General features: G+C 34.0%; 1 protein-coding gene and 1 pseudogene across 7 annotated transcripts in view; one reads left to right on the top strand and one right to left on the bottom strand.

The window, feature by feature from the left end:
• The window catches only part of EXOC6B (exocyst complex component 6B), a 514,225-nt gene that overhangs the window by 144,777 nt on the left and 345,320 nt on the right, over positions 1-24,128 (top strand). The window lies entirely within an intron of this gene.
• LOC118606014 lies at positions 3,001-3,119 on the bottom strand (annotated as a pseudogene).

Genomic DNA, 24,128 nt, shown 5'->3' with positions numbered 1-24,128 from the left:
GTCTCTACTTTGCCTTTTCTGACAGCATCCATAAGGCGCGTTGCGGGGTGGAGTTAGAGCATTCTGTCATAGTCTAGAGAGGGTGGAAGTCTCACCTCCTCACTAGGCCTTTGATGAGGCAATGTGGGTGGGGCTACCTTTTTTTTTGTGGTGTTTGCCTGGAGTAGAGTAGTTACTGTGCAAAAGTTGCTGTCGTGGTGGACAGTCTCTTTCCTGGTTCTTTGGCTAGAGATGGATTTTTTTTTTTGTCTACTTTAATTGGCTTTTCCAGGTCACTGGCTTCCTTAGTACCCGGTCTGGTGTACACGAGTCAAAATAAAACTCAAGGAACTCACTGCTATGTTTGCTGGGTCCTGAGGTCCCTAGATGGTCTACAACCATCCTACTCCTCTCAGAATCTTTATGTAATATTTAGAGTTTTGAGCTGTAGTTAGGAAGAATAGATAATAAGTTCATCTGTTCTGTCTTTCTAGAGGTGGAAATCTGTTTTTTGTTTTGTTTTTCATTAGTTCTTTTTCTAGGATTTTTTTTAGAGCAGTTTTAGGTTCACAGCAAAATTGGAAGGCAGGCACAGAGATTTCCTTATACACCCCACCTCCACACATGCGTAGCTACTCCCATTATCAGCATCCCCACCTAAGCTGTACATTTGTTGCAGCTGGCGAACATATATTAACACACCATAATCACCCAAAGTCCATAGTTTACCTTATGATTCACTCATTTGATCCCACAATTTACGTTACAGTTCACTCTTGGTATTGTGCATTCATTCTTTGGGTTTGGACAAATGTATAATGACATGTAGTTACCATTAGAGTATCACACAGAGTATTTTCATTGTCCTTTAACTCTTCTGTGCTTTGCCTGTTCACCATCCCTGCCCGACCCTTGGCAACCACTGATCTTTTAATGTCTCCATAGTTTTGTCTTTTCCAGAATGTCATATAGTTGTAATCATAAAGTATGTAGTCTTTTCAGATTGACTTTTTCTACTTAGTGATATGCATTTAAGGTTCATCCATGTTTTTTCATGGCTTGATAGCATTTTTTTTTCTTTTTTTTTAAAGTGACTGAATAGTATTCTGTTGTCCGGATGTACCACAGTTTATATATCCATTGACCTACTGAAGTATATCTTGGTTGCTTTCAAGTTTTGGAATTGATTAATAAGACTGTTATAAACGTTTGTGTGCAGGTTGCAGGTTTGTTTTGTGTGGACATAAGTCTTCAGCCCCCTTGGGCAGATAAGAGGAGTGGAATTATAGAACTGTGTGGTAAAAGTATGTTTAGTTCTGTAAGAAAATACCAAACTGCTGTGCTGTCTTAATGTTCTTATCAGTAATGAATGAAAGTTCCTGTTGTCCTACATTCTCATTAGTATTTGGTGTTGTCAGTGTTTGGAATTTTAGCTGTTCTAATAGGTGTCTAGTGGTATCTCGTGTTTAGTGGTATTTTGCTGTGCAACCCTTAAAAAGGTTTAAAACTTCTTAGCTCAAGCACAATATGAAAACAGGGTCTGGAGTAGATTCAATTGATGGGCTATGATTTGCCAACATGGTAGCTGCCTATGTTTTTAATCTCATCTTGAATTTTTCTTCTGGTTCCTCACTATACTGCAGCTGCTGGTTTTTTTTTTTTTTTTTTTTTGTAATTTTATTTTTTTTAATAAACTTACCCAGTCTCTTTTCCTGAAGTCTTTGGACCTTCACACATGTTCTTTCTTTCATTTGGATCATTCATATCTCTCTTGTCTCCCTCTGTGTCCTCTATTCATCTTTTAGATTTCAGGTTCAGTATCATTATTTCAAATCGACCTTTCTTGGCCCTTACTATCTAAGTTATTCCCCCACACTACTTGATAACACTGTTAACTTTTCTTTTATAGTACTTTTGACAATACCTTATTTGAAATTTATAAGTGTGACTTTGTTTAACGTATATTTTTATTCTTACAGAATTTTAAGTTCTTTAATGGAATAGACCCTGTCTGTTTTATTCGGCAGCTTACACTGCCCTAGAACAATATTTTAGCACAATAGTTGACACTTCAGCTTTGTTAAAGGATAGTTGAAAAGTTCATTGGAGTCAGCCTTAAGATATTATTCTAGGTGTTTTACTTATGTTTGCTAATTTAATATTCATAGAAATCTATAAGGAAGATATTTTTATTCCTTTTTATAGGTGAAGATGCTGCAGCTATAAGAGCTAAAGTAATTTGCTGTAGGTTGGAGAGTTAGAAAAGATCAGAGTCAGGTGATAGTCTGAATCCAAACTCATTTTGTTTTAATTACACTAGCGGTTCTCCTTGAGGCTTTGGGGTCTTGATGGTGACAGGGGATAGGGAAGTTATATTAAAATAACAAAAACAAACACTATATGATTCTACCTAGTTCCTTTCCCAGTTCAGGGTCAGGAAAATAGGCAGCCAGGAATGTTTAGAATTCCTGCACCTCCACCTGCTGGCAGACAGAGTACTTTTTGTTAAGGGGCTTAATGTTTGGTTAGAGGGACAAATTTTGTGTTCTGTAATTTGCTGTTGAGCTAATAAGCTAATGAAGCAGAATTAAATAAATGCTATAATATAAAATTAAAAAGGGAAATATCAATGGATATACTGAGAAAGATACAATTTATTCCAGCTGGGCAGTTTTAAGAAGTTTGTTCATATCTCATTCCTTTTATCCGGAAGGCAGGGTGTAGATTAAGAAGCTGGTGTCCAAGACTTATTTCCTGGAGGACAATTAGTGTAGTCTCTTAACAGGTATAACATTAGGTACTAAGAAGTAGAAGATAAATTAAGTAGAACATAAAAGACTACCATTATTAAATTTTTGCTTATTTTTCTCTAGAATTTTTGTCTCCATGACTGTGCTTTTTAAGGTACATTCTTAATTATACTGTGTGTACAGTTGTGTATCTTATTTTACGTGTTAACTAATATGTATTTTCATGTTGTTATATATCTCATACGAACATCTTTTTTTTTTTTTTTTTTGGCACCTATAGCACCTGGTATTTCTAGGTAGTCTCCCATCCGAGTACTAACCAAGCCCCACCCTACTTAGCTTCCGAGATCTGATGAGATTGGGCACGTTCAGGGTGGCATGGCCATAGACTCGAACATCACTTTTAACAAATGTTTATCTAGAGAGTCATTATGCTATACAATCAGTTATTTTTACTAAATGATGAATAGATTATTTCCAGCTTTTTCTATATTAAGATAATTTCTTTTAGTTCTAAGAAATAGGATTATCGAGTTGAATAATAGAAATATCTTTATTAATGGAGGCTCTTGTTACTCATTAAAAATTGTTTTCCAAATAGAATTTTCATGTTTTATTGATACTTTCAGAGGTTTTTTGTTTCATTGTACTCTTGATTATAGCATATATTATTGTTTTCTTCAGTCTTTTACAATTTAATAGGCATTGCTTTACGCTGCCTTTCTCTAATCACTAGTGAGACTAAACATTTTAACATGTGTTTATTCACTAGATATTTTCTCTTTTATGAATTGTGTGTTCATTTCCCTTGTTAATTCTTCTATTGGGAGCTAGTAGCTACTTTTTTTTTTTTTTTAACTTTTTAAAATCACCAACTTGTATTTACTCCACATATTATCTTCTATTCTTTTTTTTTTTTTGTGTGCATGTATATGTGTGGTTTCTTGTTGGTTTTATGTTTGGATATTTATATTTGACCCTATTTTCTAAAAACAATAGTTTGAGTGTTTTTTTCTTCTTAATTTAATTCTTTAATCCATCTGGAATATATTTTGGGGGGTGTATAGTGTGATGTAAAAATCTAAATAGCTTTTAAATTTGGCCTCACCATTTATTGGATAATCTTTGTATTCTATTATGAATTTGACTCTTGTACATGCCCATGTTTTTCTGCATTATCTTTTCAGGTTTGATGTCAGAGGTAAACAGTATAATTGGATGGAATAATAGAGTGGAGCAATAGGAGTCCTATATAATAGTAGTATGGGATTATGGATAATTTATCTTCGATTCGTTTGTTACATTTTTTTCCCACACACAGATATACATATAAATACATACATCTATAAATATACACACATGCATAATTCTCTGCTTTAGAACTATCATGGCTGTTAACTGTGACACATTGCCTGTTCACGTTGTGATGCATTTTCCTTTATAAATAAAAGTTAATTTTTGTAGGATGTTATGATTAGTGGTGTTATTGCAGAGTCATGATGAATGTGCTGTTATCTAGTTTGCTATGTTAGGACACCACCTTGGGATTATTTAGTTTAGTCTGGTGATTTGATAAGGTGCCAGTATTTCTCCTTTAGGGTTGACTACTATAGCGTTATTATTACTCATATTGCTGCTTCCTCCTGAGATTTGCACTTGAGCATTAGAATTTTTTTCCAGAGCAAAAATACAGTTAATATGCTTTAGGATTGCCATTTCTCCTACTGTAATTGTTTAATTAGGTAGCTGGGGAGTTTTTCTTCTCTCTTATTTAGCTTGAGAAGTAATCCTGTGTTTCCTAACCTTTGGCAGCATTATTACTTTAAAAAATGTTTAATGTTTTATTTTGTTTTCTGTTTAGAAAAATACATACACATTTATTGTACAATACAGAGAGTATATAGGAGTTTGAAAATCACAGAATGAGATTCCAGAGGTCATAATGGAAAGGTTGGGAGAAGAAGTCATGGACATGCATATGACCAGGTTATACTGAGACAGATGTTGCATGTTCAGTTAAATCCAAGAACTAATCAGGTATGTAAATGAGTGTAGTGAGAACTTTACAAGTCTAAGAGAGTTTGTTACTACTATTCAGTTCTAGCTCATTATTTCTGTGGGACAATATAGGCTCAATGTTACTAGGTCTTAATCCTCTCCCTTCCCCTACACTCCAAGAGATATTGGAAACCTAGATTTTTGTGTGAATCCTCCTAATTTCTAAATACTGGCAGGTCACACATTTGTGATCTCTCACTTATGAGATTTAGAGGGCATGTAGGAATGGTAGTCTGGAGGATGATGGATCATTAAGGAGAATTAGATTTCAGTCACTAAGGTAAATGGATGTGAGTCATGATAGAATTAGCACCTATGAAATGATGGTGAGTAACCAGATATCTTGGTCTGGTCCTGAGTACTTCTTTCTGCATTTGTTGGCTCTTTGAGGCTTGGTCTGATACAATGCTACCCCTGGCTACTGTTGCTTCCAAAGACTTGCGATCTGGTGAGTATTAAAGAGAAGTAAAGAAGAAATTATAATAAAATGCAGTGAGTATTATAATAGAGGAAGTACAGGGCGTTTCTGAATCTCAGAAGAGGAATATCTAACCCAGATTTGAGTGATCCAGGAAGGCCTCTCATTAAAAGTGATGTATTAGCTGAGACAAAGGAGTTTGATGAAGGTGGGGTGGTGGGTGGGGATGCTGTGCATTGGGAACAAATTTTACACAGACCTTAGGACTAGAGAGGATGGTGCATTTGAGAATTATAAAGTAGTTCACTCGTAACTACCTATCCTTCATTATTAACATTGTTTTATATCATTGACATCTTAGTTACTGTTTATACAAGGTAAAGAACTAGACTTGTAACTACCTATCCTTCATTATTAACATTGTTTTATATCATTGACATCTTAGTTACTGTTTATACAAGGTAAAGAATTAGAATTGCATTAAAAGACCAATAAATAAATAGTTTAATATAAAGTGCAATGATAAGTAAATCTCTGAGAATAGAAGATTGTCGTTATTGCTGCTGTTTGTGGTGTAGGGTCCTTTGTGTTGAATATTGCCTCTTTTATCAGTATGCTTATTACTGATAAGTCACTAATAAGTGGGATGAGTATCAGAATCTGAAAGGTCTTCACAGGGCAATGAATCTAGCTTCACCCAATAGAATTAAATTTTATATTGAATACATTGTAAGTACTTGTAAATACAGGATGGGAAAAGTTTACAAGCAGTGCATGTGTGTGGAGACAGTGCAATGTGGTCATTCAAAAAAGGCACAGGCTGCTTGGATAGTTTAGTATGGGATGAGAGAGAGAGATGACAGTCCTAGCCTGTTCTGTTTGGGATATACCTGAAATATTATGGTCTGCTTTTGGTGCCATACTTTAATAGGCTATAAGTGAAGAAGAACATCTTCAGGGGAACAAAAATGGAGTAGCTATCCAACAAAACACCATTGCATACGACGAGTAGTTGAAGGACTAAACGATATTTTTAATCTAGAAAACAGAATTTTGGGACCACTGATATGGCTTTATATTGTAAAAGGGTTAAATGTAGAAAATTGTTTTTATTGTAATTTTTTGGTACCAAGAGTAGCATTATTGAAGATGGATAGAAGCTTTGGGGTTGGGGAAACATTAGGATGTAGGAAGAAAGCGAAGTGATGTAAAGTAATATTTCATACTACATATGTGACTTGATGTGTATTATATCATATAATCCCTATAACACCCAACACATCAAATATTATCTAAAAATGTTTTTCTATAACAGCATTTTATAATGTAAAATATTTTTAAAAATTTGCTAATTCCGTGTTTGCTTAATATTGCATTTAAAAGCCAATATTCTACTTCAGATAGCTTCTACATCCTGCTTTTGCAAAACTAGCTAAGAACAAGTGTATCTGTAAGAATTCATATTTAACAAAGATATTACAACAAAAAATGAGAAAAAGAGGAACCTTAACCTACATCTTTGTGTTTCTTGTGAGTGGATTTTCCAGTCTGGGCATTTTCTGAATACAAGGACCTAAAGCACCAGGGACACACTATATCATCTTTCCTCCAAAGGGAAAAAAAAGAGATGGCAAGGAAAAGATAGGCTTCTGCCAGGTCTCCACAGAGCACATGCTTCCAAGGTGACAAAATTATGCAAGGCAATTGCTTAACAGCCAACACTTTTCATTAACAACTCAGGTAAGAGGTTTGATTAGTAATTTTATTGACTTTTTTCTTTGAATATAAAAATATAATATTTTCTACTTGAAGCTAACTACATTGGAAAAGCTTTTCCATCTCAGGAATGATGTCTGTGGATGGAACACTGGTTGTGTAAGAGTGTACAGCATAGTTTGTTAAATTACAAAGGTTCTGCTCTCTGAGCAGCAAGTTATACAGTGGGACAGGGATCTCTGATGTGACACCAGTAAAGGGAGCTCTGCTGAAATGGAGAGTGTTCTTAATATGCACATTTGCAGGGTCTTAGACTCAATTAGAGAAAGAATTTGATTTGTAGTTTGCCCTGACTTTCAGTAACCTGAGAAGCAGAGATGAAGAAAGGAGCAATTTTGCTCGCGGTACTGCATTCAGACTAGCTTAAAGGAAAATAATAAGAAACTGATTTTAGATTTTGCTTATTACTAAAAGCTTGTGCATGAATTCTGCCCCCAGCCCTTATCTTCATAGCAACTCAGAGGGCAGTCTCTTACTAAATGACAAAACATATGATATTCTTCTGATACCACCCTTTTCATTAAATCTTCAATCTTCTGCAATCATACTTAGTCATCCTCATTAAATAGAAATTAAATTCGCTTCTGAGTATTGTCTCTTCATTGAGGCACAGAGCAGAATCATCTTAATTAAGATAATTAATTGCCCAGCAAGGATCAAACTTTAGCCGACTGCATAAGATTAGTATACCTTAGATAGCTAATATACATATTTAAAAATAATATAAAAACAACAAGCGATCTTTTCTGATTTAAGTAGATTATGGGGTACTAGAGATAGAAAAAGGTCTATCTCATTCTTAGCAATGTTTAATAGTATGTGTAAAGTATTGTGCCTGTTAGATGTCAAAAAATTGTTAAAAGGTCATGATCTTGTCTTAAATATTATAGTCCACATGAGAAGACAAAACTATAACAAATGGAAAAACTAAAATAGTAGTACATCAAAAACATAGGCAGTATGTAGTAAAGATTTTCAGAATAGGAATGATCACTGTTGGTGAAATGGTCAAGGAAAGCTAAAAAAAAGAGAAATCACAGAACCTCACAGTTTAAAGGGACCCCGAAATCATCTTGTTTAATAACTCATTTAAGGATTGACTACTCTACAGTCAGATACCTCTAAAAAGCTAAATCATAAATTATTCCTCAATTTAAATTTGGGAGCTATTATGCCAGCTATTTGTTGTCTTCAGATGAACTTTAAATACTATTAGGAATCCTCTGCTTGATGAACCATTCAGCGTTTATTCTTCTTGATAAATCCAGTCAGATAAATACTGAAAGAACCATTTATTTCTATTGTTGAATGTGACTTCATCTACAAGAATGAATATAGGATGGTTTTACATTTTATCTTTTCTTACTCTTTTAGGTGAAAAAAAGTGTATTTTGAAATTTTTATTATGCTTTTTAGATTTGTTGAGGTGTTCTAGGAGATGGGGAAAAGCATAGCTTTAAATTATGTGATTTATACAATAATCCTGGTATAGGAAAAGGAGGGCTACTGTTGAAATGTGAATGAAGGTGAATTCCGAAGGTAGAGATAGATTAATAGAAACATTGTAGGGTAGCCAGAACATATAAGTTCAGTTTCTTTTAAATCATGGAAAAGTTATAGTTGTGTAGAAACCGCAGTAAATTCAATTGAAAACCGTTGTTCAATGTAAATGATGAACAAATGTGAATTGGAGGTGAGGGTATTCCTGAAATCAGGTTAGTGATGGATCAGCCATGGTGGTCTTGTAACAATGGATGGAGAATAGGAATATTCTTTGATATTTACACACTTCAATAAAAACCCAACAGTCCCAAGACAATGTATGACATTTGGGATCTTGAATTAGGGTGCAGGAATTTGGAGGTAATTGGTGTGGCCTGGAGCCTTTCCTGGCATAGGCTAACAAAATTTTGGGGGGGAAAAGCTCTCTTTTCAGATGTGTTACATAGGAGAGTTTCTCATGAGCTGCTAGAATGAGGACAGTAGGAGAAACAAGAAATCACAGTTTCCTTGTCCTCCTTATGGACAAGTAGAGGAGTCCATCTCTTGTCAGAATCTGGCAGTAATTGGAAGCAGTGAACCTAGTGGAGCTGTCTGTGGGGTTCTGGGCATGTATTTGACTATGTAGTCACAGACAAATATGAAAGATTGTTTTAGTCCATTTGGAATTTCATAAGTGAACAAATATTAAACGGTATTGAAAGCCTTTTCTATGTCTCTTTTTATATAAAAGAAAAGCTATGTTTGAGCATGGAAAAGATATGGAAATACAAGATGCCAGTCTGTTATCATTAATTAGGAGGTAGAAGTATGTAGTGGTTAGTAACTGCATGGACTCTGCAGTCAGACGGTTGGTTTCAAATCCTAGTTCTGCCACTTACAATATGTGTGACCTTGGGGAAGCTACCTAACCTTTGGTGTCTCTTTCTTCTTCTATAGAGTTGATATGATAATTTAATCAGGTAATATGTACAAAGTACTTATTATGGTGCCTGCAAATGGTAGTACTATATAAATGCTTCTTAAAGTAAAATACAGTAAAATAAGATTCTCAGATTTTGATCTAAAGGGAGAAAATATAATTACTTTTATATCTTCCTTCTTTATTTCTCCTGAGGACTAAGAACAATATAGGGATTAAACTTCTCTTAGCTTTTTGTTTGGTTGTCCACTGTAGAAGTGTGACTGGAAAGGAGTTCCTTATGTATTCAGAAATACAACATTAAAACATGAACATTATTCCAATCAAAATTTGTCATTTGTCATTTTGTTTAGTCCTGTATAATAAATTCTTGTCCTGCTTCATCCTGGGTCATCATACTCAAGAACTCATTTGATTTTCAACTAGTGTTCTAGAAATCCTTACTTAGGCCACTACTATGGTTTCAAAGTTACTTAAGCTTTCTGTCAGAATCCTGTACCACAGAGTTCTGAGACCTCTTGTTGAAAATGAAACACCCTGGCCTGTAGCTGATTGTAAGTATTTTCAGGGATACATCAGAAAAGTATCTGTAGGTGACAAAAAACTTAAATTGGCTGTGTTTAACTTATTACTAGTAATTTTAAAAGTGGAAAATCTGATGAGAATTCATTACAAGAATAATATCACTAATAGAAATAATGTAATTGCAGTTTTGTTGTTTTTGTGGCAAGAAAACAAGGTAAAAATCAATCCAAAAAAATTTATAAATTTGCCTAAAAACATTGATTAACCCTATTTTTAAAGACGAGTATATATTATATCTAATTCATGAAATGGACATAATCTTTACAGGAAAAAACCTTCAAATATTACATAATAATCCTGATATAATATACCACAAATCTGTGAAGTTTTCAATTAAAGAGATTCTGTAAGTCTGGAGTAGGTTCTAAAAGTCTGTATATTAATAAAACTTAATAGATAAGCAATGTGAATCCCCAGTTGCAAACCAGTGGTCTGGAAGATGCTAGATTCAAGTTAAAGAAGTAAAGTTGTGGCCAACTTAACACTTTAATTTAAACAACTGAAATTATGATCATAGCACTGTATGTTGTCTAATATCAGGCAAAGCAGCACCAAGATTCTGGTAAATGAAAGCATTACAGACAGTGAGGACGCTGACAGTTCTCTAGGAGCTTTTTATACAGCATACAATCTCTGAAACATCACATTTTACAAATTTAATCTAGGGAGGGTTAACATCTCTTCTGATTTGCTAACTCATCAATAGTAACCTATCAAATAAGCCTAAGCATTTCTAGCACTTGCTTTTTTACAAGAGAAAGAATAAAATCTTTGTGATTTTCTAGCGTCCCTCAGGGAAATCTCAAAGATAGTTTTATGTGCAAAAGAGATCATTTAGGATTCAACGCTAGGAAGGCAAAATATCAAAAGTTGTTATGAGTATCGAATACATGGTTCAGATTGGCTCACAAGTTACTGGGAAGTTATTTTGGTTATCTATTTAATTAAGGTGACAATAAAGATTTTAAAAGCAAACATAGGAAGAAATATAATTGTAAAGAACCTCTTTCCTAAGTTAGAAATGTTTTCTTAAATAATTTAGGACATAATAAAGTCAACATAAGCCATAGAAGGTTTTTCAATTAAGACAAGCATCCTTGCTATTTGGGTAGAATACAAAAAGGCAAAGAATAATCATTTAACTTCTTCTTAAGAGCAGACCAATAATTAAGAAAATATTGTCATTTTAATAGAGATAACTAAATTCTAGTTTTGCATCAGTCCACTATCTATACTAAAGTTCTTTTTGAAAATCTTTGGAATGAACCCCCTTTCCAGTACCTTTCCTATATTTTCATTGTCTTCTCTATGATTTCCTAGTGGTTCAATCTGTTTAAGAAATACATATATATATATATATATATATATATATATATATATTTAAACTCATATTCATTTACCCTGTAAGCCTGAACAAAATGTTCTCTTTTTCTTTCATAGTTAGAAGGCCGACTGCCTTGTCTTTCAAATTAGGGACCTGGACATTCATCTCTCTCCCTCCCCTTTTCACGTCCATCTCATTACAGTCTGCGTCACCATTATTACTACCACTGCTGCCATAGCTGCCAAACCATTTTTCAGTATTCATATTTTGACAGGTACTTTCTTAGCTCTTTACTGTATTAATTCATTAAGTTCTTACAGCACACCTTTGAAGTAAGTGCAGTTATTATCCCTACTTTATAAATGAAGAATTTGAGACACTAAGACATTAAATTGCCCAAGAGCATAAAGTGAGAAAGTGGAGAAGTTTGGTAGGTTTTGGCAGTCTGGCTCTAGAACCTCTGCTCTTACCATGTTTTTTTTATCTTGAAGATATTTTTTGAATTTTTTTTTTTTTTACCTCATATACATCTCTGCTAATGCCCCAGTTTAGACTTTTATTATCTTGGGTATTGGTTAGCCTGTCTTCCAGCCTTCCTTTGTTTTCTCCCCAAGTCTATTCTCTACATAGTTACGAGGATGACAGTGCTAACTGGCAGCTCCCCTCTTGCAAATAGGAGTAGTTCCCTAACAACCTGGAAATAACATCCGGCCTTCTTATCCCTGCTGTCCGTTACGTGGTTCCTGTCTACGTCCTGTTCTTCTCCTGCCACCTCATATGCTTCTTTTTCATTCTACCAGCTGTAAATTTGGTGGTTTCTGACGTCATTTAGACCAGAAACCTGTTTGTGTGAGCATTCTTTTTCTAATTCCTTCTTGGATTCTTTCTGTCTTCTACTTTTGGTGTTGCATTTAGCCCAAGAATCTTTTTCTTTTCTTGTAACTGTGCCTTTTCTTACACTGTGTGTGTGTGTATGTGTGTGGTATACTTTCCTCTTTTTGCTGAACAAACTTATAAGATTCAATTTCTGGTCACCTCATCTGGGAAGCCTTCACTGAATTCTGTCTTCCCTTCTCTTCCCTTTCTGGGCTGATTCATTCTTTGTGCATTCTCCTAAACTCTGCTTTTTCTTCTGGTCACTGGCTCACATCACTAGGTTTCTTTAAGGTCTCTTAGGAATCATTTTGCCTATGTTTTCTAGTGATTCTATTTTCTTAATAGGCTAATTCTTGCCCTGTTCTTGTAATAGTTATCATCATCATGATCATTATCATCATCATCTTTTGATTGATCTTCTCCCTCTGTCATTGATGACGTCAGGGCTTCTCATTCCTATAGTCTAACAATATCTCCACAATAGCCCACCAAATTGTGCTTTTCAACGCTTTGAACTTAGTCAAAGAGTATGTACTTTGTTGTTGCGCCCTTGTAGTTTTGGACATTTGTCAAGTAAACCCTGGAAAAAAACCCTACACATTTGTTACACAGCTGTCATCTACTGATGTTCAAAGTGCTTTGCATTGACTGTTTAATCCCTGTTACATCTTTATGATTTATTTTGGGTAGGATGAAAAAATGAGAGGATTAGCCTTATGGTCCCCAAATTTGTCAGTAAGAAGAAAAAAATGTGCTTAGCTTTCCATTCTGTGCTTACTCTGTCTTCTTTGAGACTGGCATCTAAGAGTGAAATTTTTGCCATATTAATTTTAAGTGTTTTTGTTTACTATTCATATAGAATACATGTGAGTCAATATATAATAAAGATTATAGGTAGATCTTAATCAGCTTGTTCTAGCACTAGCACAGGAAGAAGAATGTTGTGGGTATATTAAGTTCTAGTTTTGCTCTAGACTTGTCTTATGACTTTAGGAAAGTCATTTAAACTTCTTGAATATATTTTCCCTACCATTACCTGAGGTGGTTACCTCCTAGAATAGATTGAAATTCTGAGACATGCCAGCAGAACCAGCAATTCAGGTACTATATGCTAAATACTTTGAGAGCATGAAGAATTAACTGACTTTTTAGATTGTTTAACAATAGATTGTAGCATAAACCCTTAGGCTCAGTCTTTACCCACTGTCAATTTTGTATTCTGTTTGCATTTTTGCCTTCCTTTTCCTTACCTGAATTTTCTTGGCTCAACTCTCCTTTGTCTTACAATAATAGACACCCAAATGATTGCTTTGTGATTTCATCCCCTTCCATAATTGTGAGAATATAAAATACTCCAGGGAAGGAAGACAGGATATCAACCTCTGTTTCACCTTTATCTCTTGAGAATACTTTAGCTGTAAGTTGCCTACCTGTTTGTTGACCTTTGTTGGTCTTGCATGAAAATGATCAGTGTTATGTAACATCTGTAGACAGTTAATTATCAATTCACACAGTATGCTTTTGGGGGGGGGGTCATATGTTTTTGGTTTTATCATAAATAGAAGTAAGAGTTGAGAACATATTTTTCTACATCCAATTTCAGTTGTGGGTATTTGGAATAGTTTGTTGCCACATCTTTTGGTTTTTGACGGGGCTCTTGGCCAAAGAACAGTGTGACCATTTCAGTATTTGGCTATTTTTCTTAAATGCCCCAATGGCTACATTATTGAGACTTTCCTTACGTAAAACATTAAAGTGTTGTCGTTTTTAAAATTGCAACCATATTTTTAAAATTAAAATCTGTTGTAATTCTGGTAAACAATAAGGCATAAATTTTTCCAAACATTTGTCTTGAGCTGTTTTTTCTATTTTTAATTTTATCTGAACTTTTTAATTTATTATTTGAAATATCATGTATATTCATTCTAGGGAACTTGGAAATTTCTAAGAGGTATGATGAAGAAATATATATCATTAATAAGGTATCATTCAGAAAGAAATTGTGAACATTTTAATAAATTTTATTTTTTAGAAGAATATAAACACATTTATTAAAAACACTGACATTATGTTTATAAATGGGTTATGGGACATACTTTAGTATAATATTTATGTTTTTCATTTGTTATGAAGTAATTAATGCATTCAAATATATAATATATGTAGATTATAAAACAAAAATAAGATAAACATTTTTATACTACTGCCCAGTTTAAGAAAGATATTATCAACAGCTCTGAAGCTCTCTGAATTGCTCAACTTCATGTAGCCAGCCCTACTTCCTTGCCTGCCAGAGAGAACCAATATGCTATGTTTTATGTCATTTACTTCTGTTTCTTTCAGTTATGTGTGTTACCATATATTATTTATTATGTAGTTTTCCTTATTTTTGATCTTTGTAAAATGGGTAACATATCTCAGGTTCTCATTTTACACTCAATATATGTTGCTAAAAGTCACCCATGTCTTCGTAACTCATTTATTTTCATTGCTCTAAAAAAATGTAATAATGTACTTCAGCATTCGACTGAAGCTGGACATTTGAAGATGGCAAGTTTGATGACCTGATTTCATATGTGAAATTATGTGTATAATGGTTATGTACATGTGTATTATATTATTGTGCTTTATGTATATTAAAACTATGTTCTTAGGTGCCTGAATCTTATTATACGATTATTTTTATTGCTAGTAATGCTTTTGTGTGATTGTTTTGAATAATATTAGAAGAACAATGCTAGTTTGCATTTAAATGATTAAATAATCAATTAATTTTTGGTTAGTGTTTCCAAGGTCCAATATTTATTTTCAGTTTCTTTGAAAGGAAGTTTATAGATGTGTCTATTGTACATACGATATGACTGGACTTTTAAAACAACCTAGTGTGATACTATTATCAGGGTTTATTAATAAGTGCATTCGGGCTATTTACATTTAATTTAGTACTGATATGTTTGAATTTTTATGTATTAATGTGAGTTTCCTATTTTTAGGCTATTCTCTGTTTTTTATCTTTTCTTGCCTCTTTTTGAATTTATTTTAAAAAATAATTCCATCCTGTATCCCTTAATCTATTTCCCTCTTTCAAAGGTTATACACATTTTCTCTTTTTCTAGTGGTTACTCTAGAAATACAACACACAGCCTTAACTTATGGAAGTCTAAAGTTAATTAAAACGTTTACTCTCCTGGATAAGGACCTTGGAATACTTAAATTCCATTTGCCTTGTACCTCATTTGCAGTGTCACTGGTCTGTATTTTAATTTTCTCTTTACTCTTACTAGACATTATTATTGTTTCATACAGTCAGTGCTAGTTGATATTTGCCAGCATTTTAGCTTTTTATTTCTTCCCTCCCTCGATTTCAGATCTTTCATTTGAGGTCACTTATCTTCTGCCTGAAGTATGTCCTTTACAATTTCTATTGCTGAAAGTCTGTCTGCAATTAACATTTTTAGTTTTTTCCCCCATTGGGCTTGAAATTTCCTTATTTCATTCTTATTCTTGAAAGACGGTATGTAATTCTGCATTTGCAGTTATTTTTCTTTAATACATTACCTATATTATTTCACTGCCTTCTGGCTTCTCTTTTCTATGGTTTAAGTCAGCTGTCAGTTTGCCACTTTGAATGTAATACATCCTTTTTCTTTCCTGTCAGCTTTTAAATTTTCTCCATATCTTTGGTTTTCAGCAGCTTCACTGTGATATGTTTGTGAGTAGATTCTTCTTTATTTATATTACTTGGAATTTATTTTGTGTCTTGAATCTATGAGTTGTTGTCTTTTATTAGTTCTGGAAAATTCTCAGATTGTCTTCCTTTAAATATTGTCCTTGCCTCAGGCTCTCTACATTCTCTTTCTGGAACATTAATGCACATTAACTTAATTTCACTCTAAACTGCATATTTGTAATTTCCTGCTCTATATTTCCATAATTTCTCTCTGGTTTTATTCTGTATAATTTCTTCTGATCTATTTCTAATTAACTAGTTCTTTCTTATGCTGTGTTCCATCTATCAGTGATATACACTGAATTTTGCATTTCAGTGATCTTTTTTTTTATTTGTAGAATTTGTATTATTTCTTCAAATTGCTCAATCCCTTTCTGTGTGTCTCAAGTACAGTTTTCTATTTCTTCAAGATATTTTCAACAATTTTATTTCTTAAAACAGAGTAAGAATAGTTGTAAAATATCTATGCCTATTATTTCCAAAACCTGGAATCTTTATGGGTATTTTTCTGCTTGTTCACATTTATGGATCTTGATTTTCTTTTTCGCCAGGTTTTCTTTGACTATGTCCTGGCTATTACCCTTGAAAAAAAGTATGTGTCTGCCTAGGAAGACCAGGTACTATAGGCATTAAAAAAAAAAAAAAAAAGTTTGTATGAGTGTGTGTGTGTGTGTGTGTGTGTGTGTGTATTCCTTGAGGCCTAAGATGAAAGTACCTTCCTCCAGAGATGAATTTCGTTTGCTCTGACCAACACTTAGTAGCACGGCCAATAAGAGATTTTCTTAAACCGTACTCACATGATCCACCTAGGCCTGTGCTCCAAAACCCTGTGAAGCCTTGACTATCACCACAGTTTCTTCAGCATCTTGTTTTTGTCCCCTCACCCTCTTTATTTAAAATATTGTATTCTGCTTTGCACTAGGCAACCTTCCTTGGACTCCCCACAGGCTGAGAAGGGGTTCATTATGATGTATCCTTATCTCTAGGGTGTAATTCTTTGAAGCTTTATGTGGGAGACAATCACCCAACAATCATCTTGGATGGACTTGAACTTTAACTTTTACCTTCTTCACCCCTTTAGGCTTCCAAAATTCCAAGTTTCTGGGATCGTAATTGCATATGCCCTCGGTTCAAAATTAGCTTTGGTGTTCTAGTAGTCTCCTTACTTCTCTGGGTAGGAGTTTTATTCTGGAATGTGTCCTGGTGGTTTCACAGTAGCTTATTAGCACTGCAGTGCTTTTTACTTGATGTTTTTAATATTTTTGCTAACATTTTTAGTTATTTTAAAGAGAATGTTGGTTATTTTAAAGAGAATGTTGGTTTGGGTAACCAAGCTCTCCATTAGTAGAAACAATTTCTGTTGTGATATGTTGTTAGTGCTAACTTAGTTTTTTTGGAACTTTATTTATGAATGCTGTAGTCCTTCTAAGAAAACTTATATTAGCTTCAGTTAGCTGCTTATAGGATGCAGCACACTGATTACTTGAGTCCAATTTAAATTAAATTCTCAACTAGGTTTTTAAAATAAATATAGTTGACATATAATGTTATATAGTTTCAGGTATAAACATAGTGATTCAACATTTATATACCTTTCAAAATGATCACCACAATAAGTCTAATAACATCTGTCACCATATAGTTATTAACGATATTATTGACTGTATTTCCTATGTTGCACACCACACCTCTGTGACTTATTTTATAACCAGAAGTTTGTACTTCTTAATCCCCTTTCCCTTTTCTGCCCATCACTTCAGCCTTCTCGCTTTTAGCAACCATCGTTTTCAACTAGGTGTTTTTTTGAGGCACAGACCCATATGCAGGCTGTTTAGTGGTCCAAATGCTCAAGGAAATGTCTTGTCCCTGGTTCCCTACCCTGCTCCCTGTTTCATGAAGAGTCATTGTGGAAGCAGCCATGTGTTTGTGCAGTATGACTTTGTGGGATATATATTTCTCTAGTTCGCTTTTGATTAAGTGTCTAGCTGTTTGCTGTTACTGCCTTTTTACCGCATCTCTAGTTTGATATCTTACTCTGCATGAGCCAGAGGCTTTATTTCCTGTCCTCCTTGTGTATTCATTAAAAATGAAGCTCTAGGTCAAGGATTCGCAAACTTTTTCTGTAAAGGGCCAGATAGAAAATATTTCAGACTTTGCAGGTCATGTAGTCTCTCTGTTGCAATTACCCAACTCTGCTGTTATGATATGATAGCAGCTGTAGACAATACTTAAATGAATGAGCTTGACTGTGTTGTAAAAACTTTAATTATGGACACTGAAATTTGAATTTCATGTAATTTTCATTTGTTAAGATTTCCTCTTTTTTATTTTCAACCATTTAAAAACTTAAAAACTATTCTTAGTTTATGACTATAGGCTGGGTTTGACTTGTGGACCATAGTGTTCCAACCCCTGCTTCAGGGGTTCGAAGGTATCATTTCTTCCTGCTGTTCTCATTCCTGGCCCTTTTAGAATTTGTCTCACTTCAGTGCAAGCTTAGGAAAGCTTAATATTTTAATACAAAATTAAAAGTATTTTTCTGTTTTAGCCAGCTACTTAGGTTTTGCAGTAGGAAGATTTCAGGAGATATTTATATTGGTAGAATTGTATTTATTTCATCATTTCATATTAAGTAATATATAGTGAAATATGAAAAAAAGGCAAAACATTGCCTATATTAGACATGACCCTGTCTGATCTCAATTTCATATTCTTTGTTTTTGCATAACTGTACAGTGTATGCACATTGTTCTGTGTTTTCATTGAAGATTCTTTGGGATTTTCTATATATATATTCACAATCCATATTTTTTATTATTTATATGAATATATAATATCTGTTTTACTGTCCCGTTTGCTCAGTTAACTTCCTTATGTGGGTATTGGGTCTCCTCTCAGGTATTTGATTTTGTTATTGATTGTAATTGAGTTGTATAATAATTTAAAAAAGTGGAAATAGTCTATGTCTCCCTGCTTGGTTCATTTTGTTAAGGCAGTTTAAAACATTTAAAAGGAGAATTTGAACTCCTTGAAGGCAGGATCTTGTTTTATTTTATTTTTTTTATTTGAAATGACTTCTGCACAACAAGTGCCTGCTCAATAAGATGTTTTGTTATATGAACACTAATTAAGCTAGAAAATAAATTGAGAGGTTTTATGTGAATTTCATTATCATTGTTTTAATGGAGCTGTTTTAATGATAATAAAACAACTCTTGAATTGTTTGTCTTTAGCCTCTACCACCGGCCTCTTCCCTCCTTCAGCAGTGATGGAACAGTTCTCCTGGCTATCCCAGGGACTTTATGTTGGTATTTGTTGTGGCTCAAAAAACACCATATGCTACTGAACTGAATGACTTAAAGATATATTTTGTTCTCTTTTCAAGACATCCAAAGAAAACTTTTGGATATAGGCACATTTATATGAAATTTATTTATTTTTTATGGTGACATTGGTTAATGAAATCTGGTAAGTTTCAGCTGTACAGTAGGACATATATATATATATTTACACTGTGTGTTCGCCTACCATAGTTAAATTTCTTTCTGTCACCACATATTTGACTCTCTTTACCCCATCTACCTCCCCACAGCACCAGTTTTTTAATATTTGGATTATGTACATATGCCTAGAAGGGAAAACTTGGAACAATGGTGCTTAAACAAATATGAGGTTTTTATTTTTCTCTTGTAACATGAAGCATGGAGGTAGTTCAGGTCGATGTAGCAGGATTATGATACTAATTGGAGTACAGGCTTCTTCTGTCTTTCTGCTTAAAAACCCATAATGTGGCTTGTACCTTCATGCTTTTTCTTCTCAAAATTTCAAGTTGGCTGTTCTTCCCACCTCCATCTCTCCACATTATGTCAAGAAGAAAAGGGACAAGAGGCAAAGGGGCATGCAAATTGAACGGAGTCTCTTTCTTTTAAAGAGAATTAGAAGCCTTACCTAACAACTTCTAAAAATGTAGTTTTTTACATAAGCACACTGCCACTTCTAACAAAATTGGAATTCTGTTAGTATGGAAGGAGAGAATCGATAATGGATATGCAAATAGCAGCATCTGCCTCATTTAGGATGCTCCTTTATAGAAATCTCAAAGGAGAGGTCATAAAAGGAAAACTTTTGCCTCCAGGGCATAGTGGCGCGCATCATACTTGATGTACCAAAATGAGAATTTTTAAAAACTATTATGTGAAAAACGTATAATTTATTTAATTTACTATGTATTTCTTTTTCTATGTATTATTGCCAGTGTAGATTTAGATCATACTTATTTATATAGTTTTTATTCTTGATTTTCATACTTAAAATGTTACTTAATAAGCTTCTACCATATCATTAAAATTCCTTTTAAATGTTTTTGAAGGCTTCACATAGTTTTCCAAGATATAGATGTACCAGAATTTGTTTATCAATTCTCCTACTGTTAAAAACATTTATTTAGTTAATGAGATTATTTATATAATTATGAAGATTAAGAAACCAGCATTGACGCATTACAATTAATTCCAGACTTTGTAGTTTACCAGTTTTTTCCCATTAATGTCCTTTTTATGTTCTGGGAGCCAGCCCAGGATAGCGCATTGTTTAGTTGTCTTGTCTTCACATTTTCCTCTGATCTCTCATTGCTTTCATGATCTCGACAGTCTTGAGAGGTACTGACCAGGTATCTTGTAGAATGTCCCTCAATTTGGGGTGAACTGCCCTTTTATCTCATCATATTAGAGAATATGTGATAATCCACATGACGGCATGTGATGAAGTGGTGAAACTTCATCACTTGGGTAACATGGTGTTTCTTCACTGAAGAATCACCATTTTTGTCTCTCTTTCCACTGTTCTTTGGAAGTGAGTCACTAAGTGCAGCTCACACTTGAGGTAGTGGTGTGGGGTATGATGGGGAGGAGTGAATTAAGCTTTACCTACTAGAAGGAGTATCTATATAAATTGTTTAGAATTCTTCTGTAAAGAAGAATTGTTTCTTCTCTCCTCAATTATTGATTCAATCCTTTATATCAGTATAGACTCATATATTTTATACTTTGGGTTTTAATCCAATACTATATTATTTATTTTGTTGAACAAATAGTTGTAGTTTAGGCCACTGGGAGTTCTTTCAGGCTACTTTCTTTGGCCCTTTGATAAAACCTCATCTTTTTACTTTTAAAGAAGTTTACTTTTTGTTACTACAAGATGCTCCAGTCTCATTTAAAATTTTTCCTGTCTTAGCCCTAGAATCATCCATTTCTCCAGGTAGCCCTGGCTCCTTTTTATTGGAGGATGGTATTTAGAAACCAAGTTCTGGTTGCTGGGAGTGCTCATTGCTACTAGGGTATCATTGCTTTTAGTCCCTTAGTAGAAAGAAGTAGGTAATACGTGCATGTATGCTACCCATGTATACACGCTGATACACTGAGTTTTCTTATGTCTTTTTAATGGTTTGACTATTTTATTATTATAAATGTATCACTTTATCTATGATAATATGGTTTGTCCTGAGATCCATTTGCCTGATATTAATATTGCCACACCAGTTATTTTTTATGATTACCATTTATATGGTGCACTTTTCCTATCTTTTTACTTCAGCCTCTCTTTGTTCTTTTGTTGAATGTGTGTTTCTGGAATGTGGCATAGATTTAGTCTTTCTTTTTTTTTGTTTTCATAAATTCATTTTGACAATGTCTGTCTTTTAAATAGTGTTTTTGGTTCATTTGCATTTGTCACAAGTCCTTATATGCTTTTGTTTAAGTCTATCATCTTGTTTCTTTTTTTTTTTTATTATATCTGTTATTCATTTGTTCCTTCTTTCTTGCCTTTTTCTTGAATTCATTGAGCATTTTCTAGAAGTCTATTTATCTTCTCATGGAACTTTAAGTCTACATATCACTTTTTAGCAATATACAATTTTTTTATTGATAACTCTAGAAATTTAAATATGTACTTTCCTTATCACAGCCCATCCTTAATTAATATACCAGTTAACAGTTTGTGTACTTTACATTAGTATAATTCCATTCACCATCATCTTTTGTGCTATTGCTATATTGTATTTTACTCCTACGTAATTTATATTATTATTGTATTTCTGTTCAATCGTCAGTAATTTTTAAATTAAACTTTAAAGAAAATTTGTTATATTTTCTCACCGATTTACACTGTTGAGCACTCTTTTTATTCTTCCCTCACAACTAGGTTTCCATCTGGGATCATTTCCCTTCAGCCTGAAGACTTACTTTAATATTTATTGTATTGCAAGTCTACTGGTAACAGTTGCTCTCAGCTTTTACTTGTCTGAGTATATGTTTATTCCACCTTCATTTTTAAAGGATATTTTTACTAGCTGTAAAATTCCAGGTTAATTAATTTTTTCTTCAGCCCTTTAAACTGTTGCTTTGTCTTCTTCCATTGTGTCTGGTGAGAAATAAGTTGTATTCTAATTGTTTTTCCCTTGAATATAATGTTTTCTTTTTTTAGTCACTCAATATTTTTTTGTTTATTGAGTTTGTGCATTGTGACTAGGTGAGGATTTGTTTGGCGCGCGCGTGTGTGTGTGTGTGTGTGAATTTTTATCCTGCTTGGGATTTACTGAGTATCTTGGATCTTTGGTTTGAAATATTTTATTAATTTTGGAAAATTCTTGGCCAATAATCTCTTCAAATATTTTTCTGCTCCATCTTTTGTCTCTTTTCCTTCTGGGAATCGAGTTACAAATCTGTCATGCTATTAGATATTGATTCATTTGTCTCTAATCTTTTTTCCTGTACTTTCATAGTTTGATTTCAGTAACACTTTATTCTGGTTTGTTAAATAAATTCCTCATTTTAGATATTGTATTTTTCAGTACCATTGGATTCTTTTTAGAGTTCATTTTTCTGCTGAAATTATCTGCTGTTTTCTCATTTCTTCTAGTCTTATAAATTCTTTTCATATTTATAGTAATTACTTTATAGTTTTTGTCTGCTTATTCGAACACGTAAGTTAGCCGTGAGGCTGTTCCTATTGCTGTTTGTTCTTGTGATTATGAGTTATACTTTTCAGTTGTTGTCTGTGTCTCATAACTTTCGGTTCTTTGCTTTTTCATCAGGGCTTTGGGATCTAAGCACTGTGAGGCTCTTGATCTTCCTGTGTTTTCTAGTACCATTCCTCTTTTCTCATGTGTTGCTTACTCGTTATGGATCTGTGAGCAGAGGTTGGGAATGAGGCAGTAATTTGAAGGTGGGAGATAACTTGGTTTGTTTTGTGATTTCTCAAGATTCCAATCCCCACAGCGGTCTGTGTCATTATTAAAAATTTTACTGGCATCTTCTTGTTTCAGCAACGTTCCTCTTTCTCTGTACGGTAAGCTTACTCCTCTTGTCACCTGGGATCCAGACTTTACAACTGATCCTCGTGAGCATAGTGGATGTCATTCTCTGCTAACCTTGAGAAGGGCTTGCCTCTTTCTGGTACTTTGTTTATTTAGATTTTTTTTTTCCCCCATCACATCTCTTGTGTGGTTTTAAAGAAAAAATATTACTTTTGGTATGTATTTTCCTTGTTATTGGTATGATGACAGCAATGGTTTTTTGTGGCCTTCTGAGATAGAAGGGGAACTACCTGCTGTTGAGTTTGTTGGAAAGGTCAGCTGCTGGAGCCTGATAAGTTTCACAAGAATATCTACCCTAGGGTACCAGCAGTCGGTATCAAGGAGCCTTGGGAGGCAAATGACAAAGATATGCAGTCGAGCAACATGGGACTGTGCCTATCGCCATGCATGCGCAGTAAGGCCCAATAGTATGTCTAAGTTAACCTTTTCCTAATTTAAATCATGCCAAGGGATGGTGATTTGCCATGCTAATGAGACATGGAACGCCTGAAGAGGCATGCAGTCGCACTGTGCAGGCACCAGGAAACCTCCACCTTTATGTGTCTAGACTTAGCTTTTACCCCGCCCAGCTCCCCTTGAAACCTTGCCCCAGCTTCTCTTGAGCCACCCGAACCTTTCCTTCCTTCATGCTTAATAAACCTTTGCTTCTTGCCTGAACTTTCTTGTGGTGATCTCTCTTATTTCCATCCTGGGAGATCATGTGAACCCAGGACACTGGTAACGCTTTTGCAGCATAACTAGAATTGAAACTCCTTTTACTTGTTTGAATTTAGTTTTAAAAATTTTCTTGAGCTTTGACATTCATTTCTGAAGCATTAATGTGGAGGAAAAGTCACCC

This window comes from Rousettus aegyptiacus, unplaced genomic scaffold, assembly GCF_014176215.1.
Source record: "Rousettus aegyptiacus isolate mRouAeg1 unplaced genomic scaffold, mRouAeg1.p scaffold_m13_p_7, whole genome shotgun sequence".
Taxonomy (NCBI): domain Eukaryota; kingdom Metazoa; phylum Chordata; class Mammalia; order Chiroptera; family Pteropodidae; genus Rousettus; species Rousettus aegyptiacus.
This window is presented reverse-complemented; position numbering and strand designations above follow the sequence as displayed.